Here is a 22,793-nt window from a genome sequence, read left to right on the forward strand (position 1 = left end):
ACAATCAATTTATAACAAAATGGCTCTGAATATATTTGAGGAATTTTGTAACCTATATAATTTCTTATTTGATATGCAGATATATAAGAACTTGCTTCAGTATTAAAATCTTCACTTTCTACTCTTCTTAGGACACTTTCACTTCATTCCCAGAAGAAAGAAAAATGAAGATTTAATATACGGGTATATTTTGTTTCATTGCTCTTGGCTTTATTGTGCATCACAATTACTGTATTTTTTTATAAATGAGAGATTTGTGACAACCCTTTCTCAAGCAAATCTATTGGCACCATTTTTTCAATAGCATTTGCTCACTTCATATCTCTGTCACAGTTTGATAATTCTCCCAATATTTTAGGGTTTTTCATTATTATTGTATTTATCATGGTGATCTTTGATATATGTATTATATTTAATTGTTTTGATATTTTTCTAGCAATAGAGTATTTTTAAAATATATACATTATTTTTAAGGCATGATGTTACTCTATAATAGATTACATTATAGTGTGTATGTACCTGTTCACTAAGAATCCAAAAATCCTCAAGTAATTCACTTTATTTTTATATTCACTTTATTATGTTGTCCTGGAGCTAAACTTGCAGTATCATCAACATATGTCTGTATTGGCAAATGTTTGTCTTTCTTCAAAAAATGGCAAAATGAAAATTGTTGAAGCAAGTTATCTCTTGGGAAGGGTCCTCTTATCAAAAACAAGTAAATCAATATAAGAACTGAATGATCTCTTATTAAATTATCAGTTTACTTTTAAAAAGTAAGACCGATTTTTATTTTGTTGTTATTTTTGTGACAATGAATATAAATGTGTTTTATTTTTACTAAATGATAGCTGTGAAATCAACTCAATAGACTTCTTTATACACTTGTAAACTTACTAGTAGGTTTAATAGAAGTAACAGCTGAAGAAATCCACAAAAGTGAAAGGAACATTTTAAGAAATATACTAAGCTTTATGTTCAACTGTTTTCAGAATCATGTTCACAATAAAATTGGAAGAAGAGAATACGGATTTCCCTAAACATAGAGATTGTGTCAGTATTCCCATAATGTTAATAACTTTTTGATTAAATTAATACAATGTGACATAGTGAGTACAGGAGAAACCTTAAGAAATCCATTAAAATTAAAACCAGTTTTATAAAAATGTTTTCTCTCTTAAAGTTTAAAATATCTGTCTCTTAAAGACTATTAAAACTTTTTCTTCTTGCTATTTAAGTTATAGAGACACATAAAGTTGTTACTTGGCTTTCAGCTCAGAGTGATAACTGAATGCACTTCTATAGATCTCCTCCTTTCAAAATTATATTGATATGATAAAAGTAATATTCAAATAAAATAGCCCCCTGACATCTCTGGGACACAGAAAAGATTCATAGACTAGAAACATTTAGGAAGTTTTTTAAGATGGTAAAGAGAGATTGGAGGGGTTGAGAAGTGGAATTCCATACTTCCGTTTCCCTATGAAATTTCAATAGTTACTCTCTTCGTCAACTTAGTGGTAATTTCTTTTGATTTTTCAGTTTTGTTCATGTTCCCCTTTTGGAAACTGCTGGCATTTCTCTGTGTTGTTTTCTCCTCTTACAGTTGTGCCTTATTCTGTTTCCTTAGATAGTAACTTTAATAAAATGTTTGTTAATTTTAGTTGGCTTGGCAAGTACAGGGGGAGCTAATATAAAGGGCAGATAATAGGTGTGGCATTGGGAATAAATACAGTAGACCAGTTAGCATTAGCCTATCACCTCTTATTCTTAAAAAAAAAGGAAAGGAAAAACATGACATAATAAAAACAGATCTATATACATACACCTATACACACTGAGGAAACCAGAATTGAAAGAGACACATGTACCCCAATGTTCATTGCAGCACTGTTTATAATAGCCAGGACATGGAAACAACCTAGATGTCCATCAGCAGATGAATGGATAAGAAAGCTGTGGTACATATACACAATGGAGTATTACTCAGCAGTTAAAAAGAATTCATTTGAATCAGTTCTGATGAGATGGATGAAACTGGAGCCGATTATACAGAGTGAAGTAAGCCAGAAAGAAAAACACCAATACAGTATACTAACACATATATATGGAATTTAGGAAGATGGCAATGACGACCCTGTATGCAAGACAGGGAAAGAGACACAGATGTGTATAACGGACTTTTGGACTCAGAGGGAGAGGGAGAGGGTGGGATGATTTGGGAGAATGACATTCTAACATGTATACTATCATGTGAATTGAATCGCCAGTCTATGTCTGACGCAGGATGCAGCATGCTTGGGGCTGGTGCATGGGGATGACCCAGAAAGTTGTTATGGGGAGGGATGTGGGAGGGGGGTTCATGTTTGGGAATGCATGTAAGAATTAAAGATTTTAAAATTTAAAAAATAAAAAACTAAAATTAAAAAAAAATAAATAAATCATCTTGATCACTGATAAGGTGATTCTGGCTTTTAAAAATTAGAATTATCATAGATTTTAATAACATTTTTATGTAATCATTAAAGATTTCATATATTTTTGCTATTAAGACTTTATATCCATTTTCTTTAGGTTTGTAGTTGAAAACACCTTCAGAATTTTCTTCAAGGCTATTGTCCTAATCATAATTTCTAATCTTCCTTATTATCTTGTTAATTAATACAATTTTATTAAGACACCTATTTTATCAAATATTCAATTGAATTTATTCTGTTTCTCCTTATTAGCAAAACAAATGCTTTGGAAATTATCTTATTTTATTGGCTCTTTGAAAAATAAAGTGCTAATTTGCAGCTTCCTAACTTCTAAATATTTCTTTAGTACCATGAGTTCTCTGTAAAATCTTTAGTCCCAACCATTTTATCCTGTTGCATTAGCTAATGCTACAAGCTCAGTTCAGTCACTCAGTCATGTCCAACTCTTGGCGACCCCATAAATTGCAGCATGCCAGGCCTCCCTGTCCATCGATCACCAACTGTCGGAGTTCACTCAGGCTCACGTCCATCGAGTCAATGATGCCATCCAGGCATCTCATCCTCTGTCATCCCCTTCTCCTCCTGCCCCCGATCCCTCCCAGCATCAGAGTCTTTTCCAGTGAGTCAACTCTTCACATGAGGTGGCCAAAGTAGTTTCAGCTTTAGCATCACTCCTTCCAATGAACACTCAGGACTGATCTCTTTTAGAATGGACTGGTAGGATCTCCTTGCAGTCCAAGGCACTCTCAGGAGCCTTCTCCAATACCACAGTTCAAAAGCATCAATTCTTCTGTGCTCAGCTTTCTTTACAGTCCAACTCTTGCATCCATACATGACCACTGGTAGTAATTGTTTTCAAAAGGTTATATGCTCTGCATCTATTATCACAGTTTTGCGTTGGAAAGTAATCACTTAACTGAATGGTAGTTTGGCTGATGGAGATTTAAAGAACCATAATCTTTCCCTATTTCAAACAACATCTCTGCTTTTACATTTAGTTATGTAGATACATGTGATTTTATTCCATTTTTTGGCTGTTAAAAAAAAAATCGGTCCATTTCAGTTCAGTTCAGTCACTCAGTCATGTCTGACTATTTGCGACCCCATGGACTGCAGCATACCAGGCCTCCCTGTCCATCACTAACTCCCAGAGTTTACTCAAACTCATGTCCATTGAGTCGGTGATGCCATCCAGCCATCTCATCCTCTGTTGTCCCCTTTTCCTCCTGGTTTCAATCTTTCCCAGCATCAGCGTCTTTTCCAATGAGTCAGTTCTTCACATCAGGTGGCCAAAGTACTGGAGTTTCAGCTTCAGCATCAGTCCTTCCAATGGATATTCAGGACTGATTTCCTTTAGGATTGACTGGTTTGATCTCCTTGCCGTCCAAGAGACTCTCAAGAGTTTTCTCCAACACCGCTTCAATTTTTCTCAAAAGCATCAATTCTTTGGCCTTCAGTTTTCTTTATGGTCCAATTTTCACATCCATTCATAGCTACTGGAAAAACCGTAGCTTTGACTAGATGGACCTTTGTTGGTAAAGTAATGTCTCTGCTTTTAAATATGCTGTCTAGGTTGGTCATAGCTTTTCTTCCAAGGAGCAACCATCTTTCAATTTCATGGCTGCAGTCACTATCTGCAGTGATTTTGGAACTTCCAAAAATAAAGTCTGTCACTGTTTCCAGTGATGGGACCAGATGCTATGATCTTCATTTTCTGAATGTTGAGTTTTAAGCCAAATTTTTCACTTCTTTCAGTTTCATCAAGAGGCTCTTTAGTTGTTCACTTTCTGTCATAAGGGTGGTATCATGTGCATCTCTGAGGTTATTGATATTTCTCCCTGATTCTAGATTATATATCATCCAGTCCAGCATTTCACATGATGTACTCTGCAAGTAAGTTAAATAAGCAGGGTGACAATATACAGCCGTGATGTTGTCCTTTCCCAATTTGGAACCAGTCTGTTGTTCCATGTCCAGTTCTAACTGCTTCTTCTTTACCTGCATATAGATTTCTCAGGAGATTGGTAAGGTGGTCTGGTATTCCCATCTCTTGAAGCATTTTCCATAGTTTGTTGTGATCCACACAGTCAAAGGCTTTGGCATAGTCAGTAAAGAAGAAGTAGATGTCTTTCTGGAACTTTCTTGCTTTTACGATTATCCAATGGATGTTGGAAATTTGATCTCTGGTTCCTCTGTCTTTTCTAAATTGAGCTTGAACATCTGGAAGTTCACAGTTCATGTACTGTTGAAGACTGGCTTGGAGAATTTTGAGCATTACTTTGCTGGTGTGTGAGATGAGTGCAAATTGTGTGGTAGTTTGAAAATTCTTTGTCATTGCCTTTCTTTGGGATTGGAATAAAAAGATACCTTTTCGAGTCCTGTGGCCACGTTCCCTTGGTATCTGTAATTTTCTTGAAGAGATCTCTAGTCTTTCCCATTCTAATGTTTTCCTCTATCTCTTTGCATTGATCACCGAGGAAGGCTTTCTTATCTCTCCTTGCTATACTTTGGAACTCTGTATTCAAATGGTATATCTTTCCTTTTCTTCTTTGCCTTTAGCTTGTCTTCTTTCTCAGCTATTTGTAAGGCCTCCTCAGACAAACATTTTGCATTTTTGCATTTCTTTTTCTTGGGGATGGTCTTGATCACTGTCTCCTGTACAATATCACAAACCTCCATCCATAGTTCTTCAGGTAGTCTCTGTATGATATATAATCACTTGGATCTAATTGTTCCTTCCACTGTATAATCATATGGGATTTAATTTAGGTCATACCTGGATGGTCTAGTGGTTTTCCCTACTTTCTTTAAGTCTGAATTTTTCAATAAGGAGTTCATGATCTGAGCCACAGTCAGCTCCTGGTCTTGTTTTGGCTGACTATAGAGAGTTTTTCCATCTTAATCTGCAAAGAATATAATCAATCTGATTTCGATATTGACCATCTGGTGATGTCCATGTTTAGAGTCTTCTCTTCTGTTGTTGAAAGAGGGTATTTTCTGTGACCAGTGTGTTCTCTTGGCAAAACTCTGTTAATCTTTGCCCTGCTTCACTCTGTACTCCAAGGCCAAATTTGCTTGTTACTCCAGGTGTCTCTTGACTTGGTACTTTTGCGTTCCAGTCCAAAAATCTGTCCAGAATTCTGCAAAATTTTAAAATTTAGCTTTGAAATAAAACTCTCCATCTGAATTTATTTTGTTAATTTTCATTCAAAAATTCTTTTTGAAACTCAGTGGTCCCATTAAATATACATATTCTAGTGGAGTCTTTAATGCAGTGAAAATTTCTAGTATTACTTCTTGAATTATTGCTTCTTCATCCATGTTGTTGTTACTTTCTGGAGTTTATTAATGCATGGTGTATACTATACCACAAGTCATGTGGGATATTGGTTCCCCTACCAGGGATTGAACCTTTTCCCTCTCCAGTGGGCCACCAGGGGTCCCACCTGGAAGTGTTCTGATCTCCTTATTTCTTTTCACAGATACTTGTCCCTTTTAAATATCTTCTCTGCTTGGCAACATTTCTTTAACTTAGTTTTCCAAAATGCCGTAGTTAAACATTTGTTTCATTTGCCTGAATATTTGCCTGGAATCTTTGTGCTAAACCAAATATTTAGTTTGGACTAAATATTAGAGCGTTTTTGTATCCTCTGTAGCTATGTTTCCTTCATACTCATCATCTTATCATCCTGGATCCATTAGATTGAAATGTTGAGCAAACTGTATTTCTTTCCATTCCCAGGATTGCAGGGCAATTGGTCGGAGGGTAGTGTGTGAAAGAAAATATTCCTATTCTTATTCTCTTTCAAGCTGCCCTGTGCAAATACTGCACAGTAACCCAGTGTGTATTCTCACTCTGCTTGTACCTACAACGTTTACAGTCAGAAGTCTTCATTGGACCACATGTGTGGGTAGGGGTCACTCTCTAATGTCCAATGTTATTACAGACTGTTTTCCTAAGATATATATAGATATATGCATGTATATATACACACACACAATTATATATAATATGTGTGCTAAGTCACTTCAGTCATGTCCAACTTTTTCTCGAACTTATGGATTGTAGCCTGCCAGGCTTCTCTGTACATGGGATTCTCCAAGCAAGAATACTGGAGTGGGTTGCCATGCCCTCCTCCAGGGGATCTTCCTGACCCAAAGATTGAACCCATATCTGTAATGTATCCTGCATTGGCAGGAAGATTCTTTACCACTAGTCCCAACTGGGAAGATATATAATATACTGCTTATCATGTATATCATATATAATATATAAATAAATATACATATTTAGTGAAAATGGAGTGTTCAAATGTCTATTATGTTTTTTCCTGTCTAAAAAAACTTCTAGACAAAGAAAATATTGCATTATTTGCTGTTGTTGTGCAGTCGCAATGTCATGTCAGACTCTTTCGCGACCCTATGGACTATAGCCCATCAGGCTCCTCTGTCCGTAGGATTTCCCAGGCAAGATGCTGGAGTGGGTTGCCTTTTTCTTTTCTAGAGGATCTTCCTGACCCAATGATTGAACTCGTGCCTTCTGCATTAGCAAATGGATTCTTTACCACAGCTGCTGATGCTGCTAAGTCGCTTCAGTTGTGTCCGACTCTGTGCAACCCCATGGACAGCAACCCACCAGGCTCCCCCTCCCTGGGATTCTCCAGGCAAGAACACTGGAGTGGGTTGCCATTTCCTTCTCCAGTGCATGAAAGTGAAAAGTGAAAGTGAAGTTGCTCAGTCGTGTCCGATTCTTCACGACTCCATGGACTGCAGCTCACCAAGCTTCTCCATCCATGGGATTTTCCAGGCAAGAGTACTGGAGTGGGGTGCCATTGCCTTCTCCGCTTTACCACTGAGCCACCAGGAAAGCCCTATTGCAGTATTAGTGTGAACTAAATTATTTTCTTTTTTTTTTCCATATGATAAATACCCTGCTTTGGGCAAGTAGCCCTTCCCATGTCTTTGTGAGGGGTATACTTCAAAGATGGGATGGACCTCTATTCAAAATTTGTTCAAATGTTGAGACTGATGACAGCACACATGCTAAGAAGACATAAAAAAAAGTTATCACTTAGACTAAGAGCCTTCTCTGAGTATGTAGAGAAGATCTCTAAACTGGGCTTTAAATGGCTTGAAAGAGGAGGAAAAGTAGGCTGGCTTGGGGTTTTTATTGTGGTTAAAGGGTGAGACTGGTGTGAAGCTCTCACACTTGAATTTAGAAGCGTGCACATGTAGGGCCTTGTACACTTGGAATCTTTCACTGGCACCAAAGTAGGAAGCAGCTAAGTTTTCTTTCAGTTTGTTCAGATATGAGGCAGAAGGCAAAGACAGCTGGATGTCCCTTAACAGCTGTCAGCAAGAATCAAAATACTAATGAGACTCCTTGTTACACCCTTCCTATGGCTGTTTCTGTTTATTCTGTAACAGTGCATCTGCCTCATGAAACTGTTGCTATTTATTTGTTTATTTGCCCCAACTCTACATATTCTGTGTTTCTGGATAGAAGGGACTCTGCCCTGTTTACCATTTTAAACCCTGGACCTATCACAGTTCTTCACATCTCACCTTACTGTAAAAATAGAACTATTCTTAGTATACTTTTAATAGTTGTTGAAATTGGCTGAATTACCTTTTGCTAAAATAGTAATCGGTGAATTCCAAAGAATTTGGTTGTATTCCTTATTTAAATTGTCCTCTGATTTTGTTTTAATATTCTTATTTTATGAATTGGCAATGAAATCATGTTTTGGGGAGAACTGGGTCAAATGAATTTTCGGTTAGGCAGATCAAATCATGTTTTATAGGTTTTAATAAAAAACGACTCTCTTTTTTCCTTCCTTCCTTCCTTTCTTCTTATATTCATTGTTTCCTTTACTTCCCTATGACATATATTTATTAATTTGGTTTAGGCATTTTGAGAGCCATGTTTTGATAATCTACACAGCAGTATTTTGTACCCAGTAATTTCACTTATCATGGGATATAGCAAACTAAACAGAAAGACAACAGTATAATGGTAATAGTGATAGTTATAACAACAGCAACAACAGATTTTTGATTTGGGGTTAAATACCAGCAGTACTAGCCTCAGCCATACGAATCTGGGTAAGTAAGCCGTGGTTTTCTAATTATCAAATTAAAAAAACACTGTCTTATAGGATTCTATAATTAATTATTAATATATAAAATACTATATAAACCAATCAGTATTATGCCTGAATTGGCATTTGGCAAAAACCAGTGAGCAGGTGTATAAAGATGTATACATTTTGGAGAACACAGCTATTCCTTTCATTTTTTGGTATTTTTGGACTCAGTATTTTTGAAATGAAAGAGACTTTTGGTATCAGCTAATCTCCTGGTTACCAAACTTGGGTCCATAGTAAACACCTTTCCGTACCCTGTGGTCAGGTGATTTCTATAATGGTAATATGGGATACATCCAGGAATCTGTATTTTTGTAAAGCTTTTTACATAATAGTGAAGCATAGCTGATTTGAGGAACCACTGATCTTTATACAATCTGATCATTTTATACCTGAGGAACTGAGGACCAGAGGACTATTTCTCTGTGCTAGAGAGCTGATTGGTGGCTGAGCTCATGTTTGCCAGTTCAGATCTTTGTCTTCCGTGACACTTCCATACTCTGTGTGGAATTTAAAGGAGTGTATCTGTTGAGAAGCAGTTCTAAGAGAGCTTTGGTGACTAGATGGTAGCTGTGTGCATGTGGCCAAGGAGGAGTGTCTATAGCAGAAACAATGTACTTGGATCTGTGTATCAGAGTCCTGGAGCCATTGAGACTTTAACTCATTTTGCAGTCTAGTCATTTTGCAACAAGGATGATAGTTAGGGGAAGGAAATGGATTGTTGTCTTGGATTTATCACTAAGAAATATAACTGCTCTATGCTTAATTTTAAAGGCAAGATCATACTGAGAAAAGCCCGTTGAATATAGATCTTTGTTTGAACTACAGAGCACTATTATTTTATTCTGGAGATACTGTGAGGCATTTTTTATGAGTTAAAAATAATAATCACTATTTTATAAGCTTTGCAATTTAATATATAATCATTTTAGTCCTATCCACATTCTTAGACTTGACCTTACTCTTTTTATTTAAGTGCGCTAACTGCATTTGGCTGAAAGTTATAATCTTAGGATCATTTTTTTCTTCTCATGTCTTCCCTTGAAGTTAGAATCTGGATTCTTTGGGGCTTCTTGTTGATTTTGCTTGATCATGACAGACCTCTCACTTGAAATTGAAGTAGAATTACAGTGGAAACATTAAGGAATTAGAAATCTGATGACTAAAACATAAAATGATCTGCATTTAATTTCCCTCTCAACGCCTTCAGCAGAAACACATACAAGGGTCTTCTTGGGATACAGAGATGTTGTTGGCAGTTAAAATTGCTGCTTCAATTTTGAAATAAGTATACCATTTTCAGAACAAAACATGACAACTGAATCTAGAGTATAGATACAGTAAGAATTCATTGAAGGCAAAGATATTTTGGATCAGATTTGGATGATGACCTTTTGATAGAAAATACACAACATACGTAATATCTCCAGATAGTAAGACACAGTTTTCATAAATTCTAAGGCAGCTCATGTTCTTTTATAAATCTTAGGAGAAGAAACCTTCTTGACAGATACCATTTTCTGCTAGCCTGTCTAGCATTCAAATACAAAACTATACAAATTACCATTTGTACAGAACAGTTCTTTTTCCTCTCTTTATTTTCATTTTAAAAAGTAGAGCATTAAAAAAAATTTAGAATGTTTACAGGAGCTTTTCTAAATGCTCCTATGCTAATAGATACTATTAATACTTAATAGCTATATAATGCTTTCATCTACAAATCCCAAAGGGATTTTTGAGTGTTACAGTCTTCATTTTCTAAAAGACAAAAGAGAATTCTGAGATGACAAAAGTGTAGTTACCCAAAGCTTTCTGAGCACATAACTAACAACACAATCGAATTAGAATGCTTGGAAAGAAAATTGTTTAACTATGTCAAGAATTTCTTGTTTTGAGAAGAATTGTCCCATTTGGTTCTAAAGGAGAAGTTTGTCTTACTGTGACTATTCAGTGTTGATTTTATTTTGGATTAATTTTATTCCTTTCTTACCACTCCTCTTTCAGACACATTCTATCTCTATTTTAATGATTTTTTTTCTTTGGTGGCTCACCATAACCTATGAGATATTAGAGCTCACTTTCCAAAAGAGATGGGCATGAAATGATTTATCTATTATTTACTGGTCAAATAAACACAAAACCCTACCTACATGGCTCAATAAAATGATTATATCTATTATTTACTGGTCAAATAAACATAAAACCCTACCTACATGGTTCAATGCCAATTCAAGAGACAAAGGAGATATGATTTGATCCCTGCTTCAGGAAGGTTCCTTAGAGAAGGAAATGGCAACCCAGTATTCTTGCCTGGGAAATCCCAAGGATAGAAGAGCCTGGTGAGCTATAGTCCATAGGGTCACAAAGAGTCAGACACAACTTAGCGACTAAATGACAGCATACCACTGTGCTCTGAACATTAATGATAATATCCCAGGTTTAAACAATTTCAAGAATTCAAACAATTTCCAGCAGCAGATACTGGATAAGAAAATACTTTTGAGCTAAAAGCTTTTTCCTTCATCTGTGAATTGTCTTTATCTTACTGGTGAAAGCAACATTCATTAAGAAATAGTCCATGCACATCAGTCCAGAGACTCTATTTTCTTTATTTCTCTCCATTATGTTGAAATAGTCCTGCCATTATCTCTACCATTTACTGTGTTATTCTTTTTAAAGGACAACATGATTTGAGATGAATAAAAGATAGGTGGCAAGACAAGTTACTGAGTTATTAACTATTTTTACTGTGTCCTTACTGTTGCAGAAGGCTTGCAAAATGGAGAGTTATTTTTATTTCTCCAATCTCTGTAATTCTGATTTGAGGCTCACTTCTTCAGGCAGCCTTTAACATCTGTCATGTTTCAGAACAAAAACTGAGAAGTCAAAAGGCACTTCAGAGACACTCTATTCCACTGAGACTACTGTGGGGTTTAGAAGATAAATGCGCTAGAGAGAAAGGATCCTCAAGAACAGGGGTTTGTGGAGGGCTAATCCAAAATGAGAGAGTTTACTGAGACTGAGAATGAGTAGGTTTTAGGATTGTTTTCCTTGTTTGTGTCCTTATCTGTTTAAGAGTAGCAAATGGATATCTGACTTATCCTGTTGTGCTTATGTGCCTGAAGCATGTCTGTATACATAAGAACCAGAGAAATTGAAGAGAGAAACTGTGGGGCGTCTCCTGTCAGTCAAGAGCCCTGTTGTGACGGCCTCTCTGAGTTCGTCCAGAGCATCTGCGGGGCCCAAGATGAAAAGGGCTCCACTAGGTAGCAGCACTGTGCGGGACCAGGATCAACAATGCAGGAGGGCCTGGGCCTAAAGTATTCTGACAGTGCATAAGCCCTCCAATTCGTCCTCTGATCCTGAGATGGGGAGGAGACCCTAATACATAAAGGAAATTGAGTTTTCAACCAGTAGCAAGTTGAGTTGGACCAAGTTAAGAACTTGAACTAGGAAAAGGAATGTGAAGTTTATGCAAAAAAGGCATGTGGGGAAAGGTGTAATTATTTAAAATATAAGCATGTTGGAATTCAGGTGCATTTGAAGCCCAAACTTAGAGTTCTGAGAGAGAACGGCTTATCTAAATTACTTACTTAAGTGGAAACTGTTTTAGGATGGTTACTTGCTCTTAATTTACCTTTCATATTCCAGAGATTAACCATTCCTTACAACACATTTATATTTAAAGAGGTACACAGTTGAGATTTTCTTTTCAGGTAAGTAATAGTAAGAACTCCTTTTACATAACAATCAGTAATATTTTTGGATTTCTGTACATTTACAATATCCAAATACATGTTCTTAGTGTTCTTAGTTTAGCTAGAGAAGGTCCGCATCTCCACGTTTTCATTCATTTACATTAAATGAAAAGTAAATAAACAAATAATTTTTACTAATGCCTGAAATGCTTTTAATGAAATAGAAGTCACTTTACAAATAAAGATACATTTTAAATTGTACATAACATTATATATCTATATCTATATCTATCTATCTATCTATCTATCTATCTATCTATATATATGCATGCATGCTCAGTTGCTCAGTCATATCCAACTCTTTTGCAACCCCATGGACTAGAGCCCTCCAGGCTCTTCTGTTCATGGGATTTTCCAGGCAAGAATACTGGAGTGGGTAGCTATTTCCTTCTCCAGAGGATCTTCCTTACCCAGGGATCGAACCCAAGTCTCCTTCATTGACAGGCAGATTCTTTACCACTAAACCAGACATTTGCTACTATTAAACATATAAGGACACAAACAAGGAAAACAATCCTAAAACCCATTCATTTCTCAGTCTCTGTAAACTCTCTCAGTTTGGATTAGCACTCCACAACCGCCTGTTCTTAAGGAACTTCTCTGTCCTTTTTGCCTAGTGTCTTTATCTTCTAAACCCAACAGCAGTCTCAGTAGGATAGAGCGTCTCTGAAGTGCCTTTTGACTTCTCATTTTTTGTTCTGAAACATGACAGACGTTAAAGGTTGCCTGAAGAAGTGAGTCCCAAATCAGAATTGCAGAGATTTGTGGAAGTAAAAATAACTCTCCACTTTGTAAGCCTTCTACAACAGTAAGGACACAGTAAAAATAGTTAATAACTCAGTAACTTGTCTTGCCATCTATCTTTTATTCATCTCAAATCATGTTGTCCTTTAAAAGAATAACACAGTAAATAGTACAGATAATGGTAGGACTATTTCAATATAATGAAGGGAAATAAAGAAAATATAATCTCTGGATTGACTTGTATGGACAGTTTTCTTAATGAATATTGCTTTCACCAGAAAGATAAAGAATTCACAGATGAAGTAAAAAGGATTCAGCTCAAAAGTATTTTCTGATCCAGTGTCTGCTGCTAGAAATTGTTTCAGTTCTTGAAACTTTTCAAACCTGGGATATAACCGTTAATATCTGTAGCACAGTAACTATAGGTAATATGCTATTGCTGTTGTTTAGTCACTGAATTGTGTCTGACTCTTGACCCCATCGGCTGTAGCCCACAAGGCTCCATATACTGGAGTGGGTTGCCATTTCCTTCTCCAGGGGATTTTCCTGACCCAGGGATTGAACTCATGTCTCCTCTGTCTTATGCACTGGCAGGCAGATTCTTACCATTGAGACACCTGGGAAGCCCAAATATATCTATATGTATATACAGATATGTGTGTGTGTGTGTTTCTGTGTATATATGATATTTGCCTTAATCCACAAAATTCCGAAAATCACAGAGCCATTTTCACTTTGAGAACTCAGTTAAATGGGAGAAAGGAGTTGGGAGGAAAATGTAAATTTAACAGGAAAATATGTAACTACCTGTTCAGTTCAGTTCAATTGTTCAGTCGTATCTGACTCTTTACGATCCCATGAACTGCAGCACACCAGGCCTCCCTGTCCATCATCAACTCCCAGAATTTACTCAAACTAGGGTCCATTGAGTCGATGATGCCATCAAACCATCTCATCCTCTGTCGTCCCTTTCTCCTCCTGCCCTCAATCTTTCCCAGCATCAGTGTCTTTTCAAATGAGTCAACTCTTCACATCAGGTGGCCAAATTATTGGAGTTTCAGCTTCAACATCAGTCCTTCCAATGGACACCTAGGACTGATCTCCATAGGATGGACTGATCTCCTTGCAGTCCAAGGGACTCTCAAGAGTCTTCTCCAACACAAGAGTTCAAAAGCATCAATTCTTCTGTGCTTTCTTTATAGTCCAACTCTCACATCCATACATGACCACTGGAAAGACCATAACCTTGACTAGACGGACCTTTGTTGACAAAGTAATGTCTCTGCTTTTGAATATGCTGTCTTGGTTGGTCATAACTTTTCTTCCAAGGAGTAAGCGTCTTTTAATTTCTTGGCTGCAATCACCATCTGCAGTGATTTTGGAGCCCCAAAAAATAAAGTCTGACACTGTTTCCACTGTTTCCCTGTCTATTTCCCATGAAATGATGGGACCAGATGCCATGATCTTCGTTTTCTGAATGTTGAGCTTTAAGACAACTTTTTCACTCTCCTCTTTCCCTTTCATCAAGAGGCTCTTTACTTCTTATTCCACCACCTTCTGCCATAAGGGTGGTGTCATCTGCATATCTGAAGTTATTGATATTTCTCCCAGCAATCTGGATTCCACCTTGTGCTTCTTCCAGCCCAGCATTTCTCATGATGTACTCTGCATATAAGTTAAATAAGTAGGGTGACAATATACAGTCTTGACCAACTCCTTTGCCTATTTGGAACCAGTCTGTTGTTCCATGTCCAGTTCAAATGTTGCTTCCTGACCTGCATACAGATTTCTCAAGAGGCAGGTCAGGTGGCCTGGTATTCTCATCTCTTTCAGAATTTTTCACAGTTTGTGGTGATCCACACAGTCAAAGGCTTTGGCATAGTCAATAAAGCAGAAATAGATGCTTTTCTGGAACTCTCTTGCTTTTTCAATGATCCAGGTGATGTTGGCAATTTGATCTCTGGTTTCTCTGCCTTTTCTAAAACCACCTTGAACATCAGGAAGTTCACGGTTCACGTATTGCTGAAACCTGGCTCGGAGAATTTTGAGCATTACTTTACTAGCGTGTGAGATGAGTATAATTGTGCAGTAGTTTGAGCATTCTTTGGCATTGCTTTTCTTTGGGATTGGAATGAAAACTGACTTTTCCAGTCCTTTGGCCATAGCTGAGTTTTCCAATTTTGCTGACATATTGAGTGCATCATTTTCACAGCATCATCTTTTAGGATTTGAAATAACTCAACTGAAATTCCATCACCTCTACTAGCTTTGCTCATAATGATGCTTCCTAAGGTCCACTTGACTTCACTTTCCAGGATGTCTGGCTCTAAGTGAGTGATCACACCATTGTGATTATCTGGATAGTGAAGATCTTTTTTGTACTGCTTGTTATCTTATCTTAAATCATTCTATTGCATTAAAATATGTCTTCCTTAAGGTTCTGAAATCAATGTTTTCATTTAAAATTGTATTTCAATAGTGGATTCCCAAAACCATATTCAGTAATCTTTGCCTCTCTGGCAGGATATGTATAAGCCACTATGTTGCATGACAGCAGCTTTGCCTTATCCATATTCAGCAGAATGGACTTACAGTAGCATTTTCCTGGTAGATTGGAGTGAAATGAAATAATCTTTTAAAAATTGATGTAAATGATTCTTTTCTTTGTGACTACAGCTTACTAATCTATTTTCTAATGAGGAAAGCTATCAGAGTAAAAATGGAATAGAAAGTTATATTATGCTATAGGTAATTTCTAACAAATAATAATATTTATTCAATGTTTACTATAGGCCAGACTTTATTCTAGACAGTTACAATCTCATGTAATACTGACAGTAACTCTTAGACGTAAATGTGATGTTTATTCCAGTTGTTCCATCTGAAGAAACAGAAGTACAGAGATTCTCAAATAACTGGCTGGAGATCACACATCTGGTACAAGGTAGATCAGGAGTCAAATTCAAAGTAACTCATCTACAGAGCATATTCTCCTAAGACTATGCCACAGGGCTCTACTAAGTTAGAAATTGCTTAATGAGAGCTCTTGATGTACTCGACATTTTGCTGTGCCCTTTAAATCATTACACCATTTACTACTGAAAATACAACTTTGAGATATAACTATTATGATTTAATTTTCTGATATTAGAAAAAAAATAAAGACAATAAGTAACTCGTCTACATAAGTATGAAAATAAATCTGGATGAGGAATGTAAACTCAGTGTTTTCTCAGAATCTGAGGTGCTCTACGTGTCTTTGGAAGCACTGTCTCACAGAAATGTGCATGTAACACTTTAATCACTGTTTTATTGCCAAGGACTTTGAGCAATAATTTCTGTACTTCTAACTCATTTTAAATGGCCTGAATCATTAAATATCTATTTTTGTAACTAGAGAAAAAAACCATCCTTAGCAGCAAGAATATTTAAGTGTTTGTATCAATTCACCTAGTTATTTTTGAACTGGAAATCTGATTGTAAACACAGAAATGGTTTTATAAATGAAATCTATTTATTGCATAAATATATAGTGATACAGGTAAAAATTAATAACAACATAAATACTAAGCATTAAGTAAAGAGTTGGTAATCTGAAATATTTATTCTTGCTGGAAAATTATGCATTCATTAAAATATTTTCTAAGAATAGGCAAGAACATGGTAAAGAATTATGGAAATACATTCAAAATAAAATTTGGTTATAAACATTAATATGGTAATTTAAAAATTACATTTAGTGATTTTTTTTTTTGCTCTCTTATTGCTTTTTTTTACTCTGTAATTTTCGTTTTCCTTTTCAAATATTTTTGTGGGAAGTAGGCAAAGACCTGAGGAAATGAGATGATATGATCATAGTGTCAGTTAGAATACACAGTTAGTTATTCATTTCATTGCGCTTAAGAATTGATCTGAAATTAGAAGTATGTGCTTTGTCTGGCTTATGTGATGTTCAAATAGTTAATATCCAAAGCTATACGATTAAAAAATCATTCAGTAAAGGGAGGTGAGGGGATTAGCAGAAAGCAGTAGTGTTATTTATGTAAGAAAGGGATTGCCTAAAAACAGGATGCATAGGATATTTAACTGCAGACATCATTGCTGACCTGTACTTTTCTCACCTGATTATAGAGAAAGAAGATAAAGCTACTCAATTACTTTAATTTTAGTCGATATGCTGGGCCTGTAATCCATTTGCTTTGTGGTCATTATGATGGGTCCTCCCTGGTAGTTCAGTGGTAAATAATCAGCCTGCCAATGCAAGAGACATGAATTTGATCCCTGGGTTGGGAAGATCCCCTGGAGAAAGAAATGGTACCCATTCCAGTATTCTTGCCTGGGAAATCCCATGGACAGAGGAGCCTGGCAGGCTATAGTCCCTAGGGTTGCAAAGAATGGGACATGACTGAGCATCCATGTACAACCAACATGATAGCTTTCCATGGAGAGTATGACACCAGGCTATAAATTAAGGATGTGTAAGAACACGTAGGACAAGCCAAAGCCAGATGGCAAGCTCAGAAATAAATGGAATTTGGATTCTAAGTGTAAGTTTCCAGATCAACTTGCATATGGCATTTTCAGGATAATTAGCCTTTGGCACACAAAACACTATTTGCAGTGTTTAAGATAAACAATTAGTGTCCTTGGTGGGCCTGTGCAAGGAGTGGGGGCGGGAGGAAGTAGAGGAACCTGTAAACATGGGAGATTGAGCCAGAGTAACATAAGGTCAAATCCTGAGTACCTTACTTATTATCTGTGCAATCTTGAGTAATCTGCATCCAGGTCAAGAAGCAACAAGTTAGAACTGTACATGGAACAACAGACTGGTTCCAAGTTGGGAAAGGAGTACGTCAAGGCTCTATATTGTCACCCTGCTTATTTAAGATATATGCAGAGTACATCATGAGAAATGCCAGGCTGGATGAAGCACAAGCTGGATTCAAGATTGCTGGGAGAAATATCAGTAACCTCAGATACACAGATAACACCATCCTTATGGCAGAAAGTGAAGAAGAACTAAAGAGCCTCTTGATCAAAGTGAAAGAGGAAAGTGAAAAAGTTGGCTTTAAACTCAACATTCAGAAAACTAAGATCTGGTCCCATCACTTCACGGCAAATAGATGGGGGAACAATGAGAGACTTTATTTTAGGCGGCTCCAAAATCATTGCAGATGGTGACTGCAGCCATGAAATTAAAAGACTCTTACTCCTTGGAAGAAAAGCTATAACCAACCTACACAGTATATTAAAAAGCAGAGACATCACTTTGCCAACCAAGGTCTGTCTAGTCAAAGCTTTGGTTTTTCCAGTAGTCTTGTATGAATGTGACAGTTGAACTATAAAGGAAGCTGTGTGCAGAAGAATTGATGCTTTTGAACTGTGGTGTTGGAGAAGACTCTTAGAGTCCCTTTGACAGCAAGGAGATCCAACCAATCCCTCCTAAAGGAGATCAGTCCTGAATATTCATTGGAAGGACTGATGCTGAAGCTGAAACTCCAATACTTTGGCCACCTGATGCGAAGAACTGACTCATTGGAAAAGACCCTGATGCTGGAAAAGATTGAACGTGGGGAGGAGAAGGGGATGACAGAGGATAAGACATTTGGATGGCATCACCAACTCAATGGACATGAGTTTGAGTAAGCTCCAAGTGTTGGTGTTGGACAGGGAAGCCTGGCATGCTGCAGTCCATGTGGTTGCAGAGTCAGACACGACTGAACAACTGAACTGAACACTAAATTCCAGTTTTCTCATCTATAAAACTGAGTTATTCAACAAGCCTAGTTCATGCGAATGCTTGGAGGATAAATTGACTGTGGACTTTCTGCACAGTGCTCCACATGCACTATATTATTACCATTATTAGTAGTAATGTCACAGCCAGAACTCCATGGCCTAAGACATGAGTGCTGAGCAATGACTCCAAGCACTTACTATATAGAGAGAAAAGTTCGACTCATCTCCAGTGTAGGACCTTTCTGTTTTGAAAGAGTATAGCTAAGAGTAGGAGGCTTGAAGACAGAATGAAGAATTAAGGACAATTCTGGAAGAAGTCAGAAAAAGGACTTTTCTTGATACATGAAGTTTTCTGTTAGGGTAACAGCTTGCTCATAGGAAAAAAGGAAAATTCCAGCTTGCACTTAAGATTCTCTATCTGAAGGGTGAATTATATGGAGGACTTCCTCAGACTGCAGCAAACACCAAGGAAACTAATTTAGAGGAAGAACTTCAATCAGAAGGGAATTATGGACTGTAAAGTTCAGGTTTGGAGATAAAGGAGAAGAAGCAGCTTGTAGTTTAGAGGATAAATTGGAAGTTAAAATGGAAGAAAGTATGCCAGGGTTTGGAGATAAAGATTTAAGAAGCAAAAAGAGCTGGAATGTTACCATACACCAGAAGCCTATGAACTGACTCCTCTTATATACTATTATTTCTGTTAATATATTGTGGATATTTTTTCCTTAGAATTACTTAATAATTTTAAGTAGAAGTTTTCCTCCCTTGCACAGTGTTTTTTCATCTGCATGAATTAAGCAAATATTAGCTAAAACTAGACAGTATAGTTTGAGAAATTGATGATTAATTTAAACAATAGATTAAGTGGAAATCAAACTTTTGGTTGTGTAAAACTTGGTGTGGGGAGGGAGTTAATGGCTTCAGTTGATTCCTAGACTCTCTAAACACTTGTGGATACCTACTTTCCCCTCTCCCCTTTACACAACAGGACCCCCAGCTCAGGCCCATCAAATTGTAAACGTCCTTTAGCCATTGCTAGTCTGCGCTTCATGTTCCATATTAGACACAGGACTTTCCAGTGAGGCTTGTAGAGTCCTGAGAAGAAGGCCCCTATCTCTTTCTTTTATCATCCATCCTTCCACCACATCTTCAAATATTTGTTTTTATATTGACTTTAGGTGTACAGCTTGGACATCCTCACTTCACACATGATAATAGCATCTAAGTTCTCATTATATCATGTCTGTTCTGTATTTGCCTTTCTCTGGTAACATTTCACTTTATTGTGATATTAAGATCAATCATGGTTTTGGGTAATGTCAGTATATTCATTATTAAAAAGTCCATCATCAGAATTTTGCTTAATGATTTTACTAGCTGTTTAAGGTCATTACCTATATCCATTATTTCACTGTATTATAACAGTTTTGATAGCAGTAAAATATATTTCCTTTTACTAGGAGGTTTGTACTCCTTTTATTCAATTATTTTTATTTTTGTTTTCCCCATGATACTATGTTTAAGTGCTGGAGTCAATAGAAATCGCTTTTACTTTTCTGTTTTGGAGCCATTTCGCCTTCTATAAAACCTCGAATATTTGTATTGCTGTGATTTCCTGGTCCTCTAAGCCATATCTTCAGGGATATAGACATTATCATCTTATATTTAGAAAATTTATTTAATGAGCATGTACTACTTACAGACTAAGGGAAAGAAGTATTTTTAGAAACTGGATAATAGAAGCAGAATACATCTAGTCAAACTACTACTGGTAAATAATTAAATATGCCTCCCCTATGAATTCTGAAGAGACCCTTTACTTATAACAATAGTTTGAGGGCACACTGATGTATTTTATGTAAATTAGCCCAAAGATGTTTTATGCTATCTTAAAGCAAAAGAGATGGCCCTCAGGAGAAATACACTATAATTCCTATAGCCTCAAATATAGCATAATGAAATATTATTATCCCTATTTCAATTACAATAAAGGTTTTCAATAAATTTTTGACATTTTTGAAGTCATGATTCTCAATAACATCATTATAGAACAATTCAAATTATGAATCCTCTGTGAGAACCTTGTCTCTCACAGTGTATAGCCTCAACCTCCAAACCCAAAATGCCATTTTGTGAGTTATTTTTAGAGGGCATATTTTACTTAACTGAAATACTCATAGTGTAGACCTCTAATAGCCCTTCTAGGGCGCTGCATCTAATATTTACCAAGGATCCATGAAAGGGTAACACCGTGACCATATTGTTTATGTTACAGAAAGTAAAGGGTGATCTCCAACACAAATGCTAACTTAACACAAGTGGGCATTCTTGGCAACGGATTTCAAAAAAAGAGAAAATATCCCATGTTAGATTATATTCTGATAAATGCAGACTAATAAATACTTGCTTCATAGAGTTAATTTCTTGGTTTGCAATTTTTATGAACAGGTTGTATTTATTCCACAATAGGTAAAAGAGTTTAAATTCCCATAGAATTGAATATAGTAATTGCCACAGCAGCACAAAATGCCTGAAATCAAGTGATCCTAAATATTCTCTTGATAGACTATGGAACCAAATCATCATTTAAATTTTCATAGCTAGTTGCCCCAGGATAGAGCAATATTTGAAATATTACTTTCACAATGTCATAACTAAAAAGTTCAATGCAGTTCTGCCGATATCTACTAGTAACTTCTATGTGCCAAAAAGTGGAAGAGCATGAATAACACAAACTGGCATTTTATTAATAGTAAATAAAATTTTGTGCTTTGTTACAACTGAAAAAATTCAAACATACACTAAGGATAAGGAACTAAAAGAAAACCACAAAGCTCTCTGAACATAAGTGGTGGCATTGTTTAGAAGGGTCATATTGGCAACCTAGGAAAACACGGATCATTTCTAATGGGTTGGAAGGAGAGGGGCAATTGTTTGTATACTCTGATAAATTGTTATATACAACCAAGCAGGGCCTGCAACCCCAGCATTACAAGATCTCATTGTTCAGTGGTATTTAAATACTTGTTTTTAGATACATTAGTGACTCACTTTTTAAAAAGCTCTATTCTAGCTAAACAAAATACTTAAAAAATTTTTTAAAACAACCTAATTTTAAAATTTTTAAATTAATTAATTTATTTTATTTTTGACTTCCCTGGGTCTTCATATCTGTATGCAGGCTTTCTCTAGCTGCACCGAGCAGAGCTACTCTCTACTTGTGGTTCATGAGCTTCTCATTGTGGTGGTTCTCTTGTGCAGCATGGGCTCTAGCGTGAGCAGGCTTTAGTAGTTGAGGCACATAGGCTTAGTTGCTCTACAAGCATATGGGAACTTCCTGAACCAGGGATCAAACTTACATCCCCTGCATTGGAAAGTGGATTCTTAACCACTAGACCACAATGGAAGTCTCCAAAATACTTTTTTAGACCATCTGCCCTATACTCCTAGATACATATGTGATCGGTTCAGTTCAGTTCAGTCACTCAGTCATGTCCAACTCTGTGACTCCATGAACTGCAGCACACCAGGCCTCCCTGTCCATCACCAACTGCCGGAGTCCACCCAAACCTACGTCCATAAAGTGAGTGATGCCATCAAACCATCTCATCCTCTGTCATCCCCTCTTCTGCCCTCAATCTTCCCCAGCATCAGTGTCTTTTCAAATGAATCAGCTCTTCACATCAGGTGGCCAAAGTATTGGAGTTTCAGCTTTAACATCAGTCTTTCCAATGAACACCAGGACTGATCTCCTTTAAGATGGACTGGTTGGATCTCCTTGCAGTCCAAGGGACTCTCAAGAGTCTTCTCCAACACCACAGTTCAAAAGCATCAATTGTTCTGCACTCAGCTTTCCTTATAGTCCAACTCTCACATCCATACATGGCCAATGGGAAAACCATAGCCTTGACTAGAAGGACCTTTGTTGG

The sequence above is a fragment of the Ovis aries genome, chromosome 17 (assembly GCF_016772045.2).
Source record: "Ovis aries strain OAR_USU_Benz2616 breed Rambouillet chromosome 17, ARS-UI_Ramb_v3.0, whole genome shotgun sequence".
Classification (NCBI taxonomy): domain Eukaryota; kingdom Metazoa; phylum Chordata; class Mammalia; order Artiodactyla; family Bovidae; genus Ovis; species Ovis aries.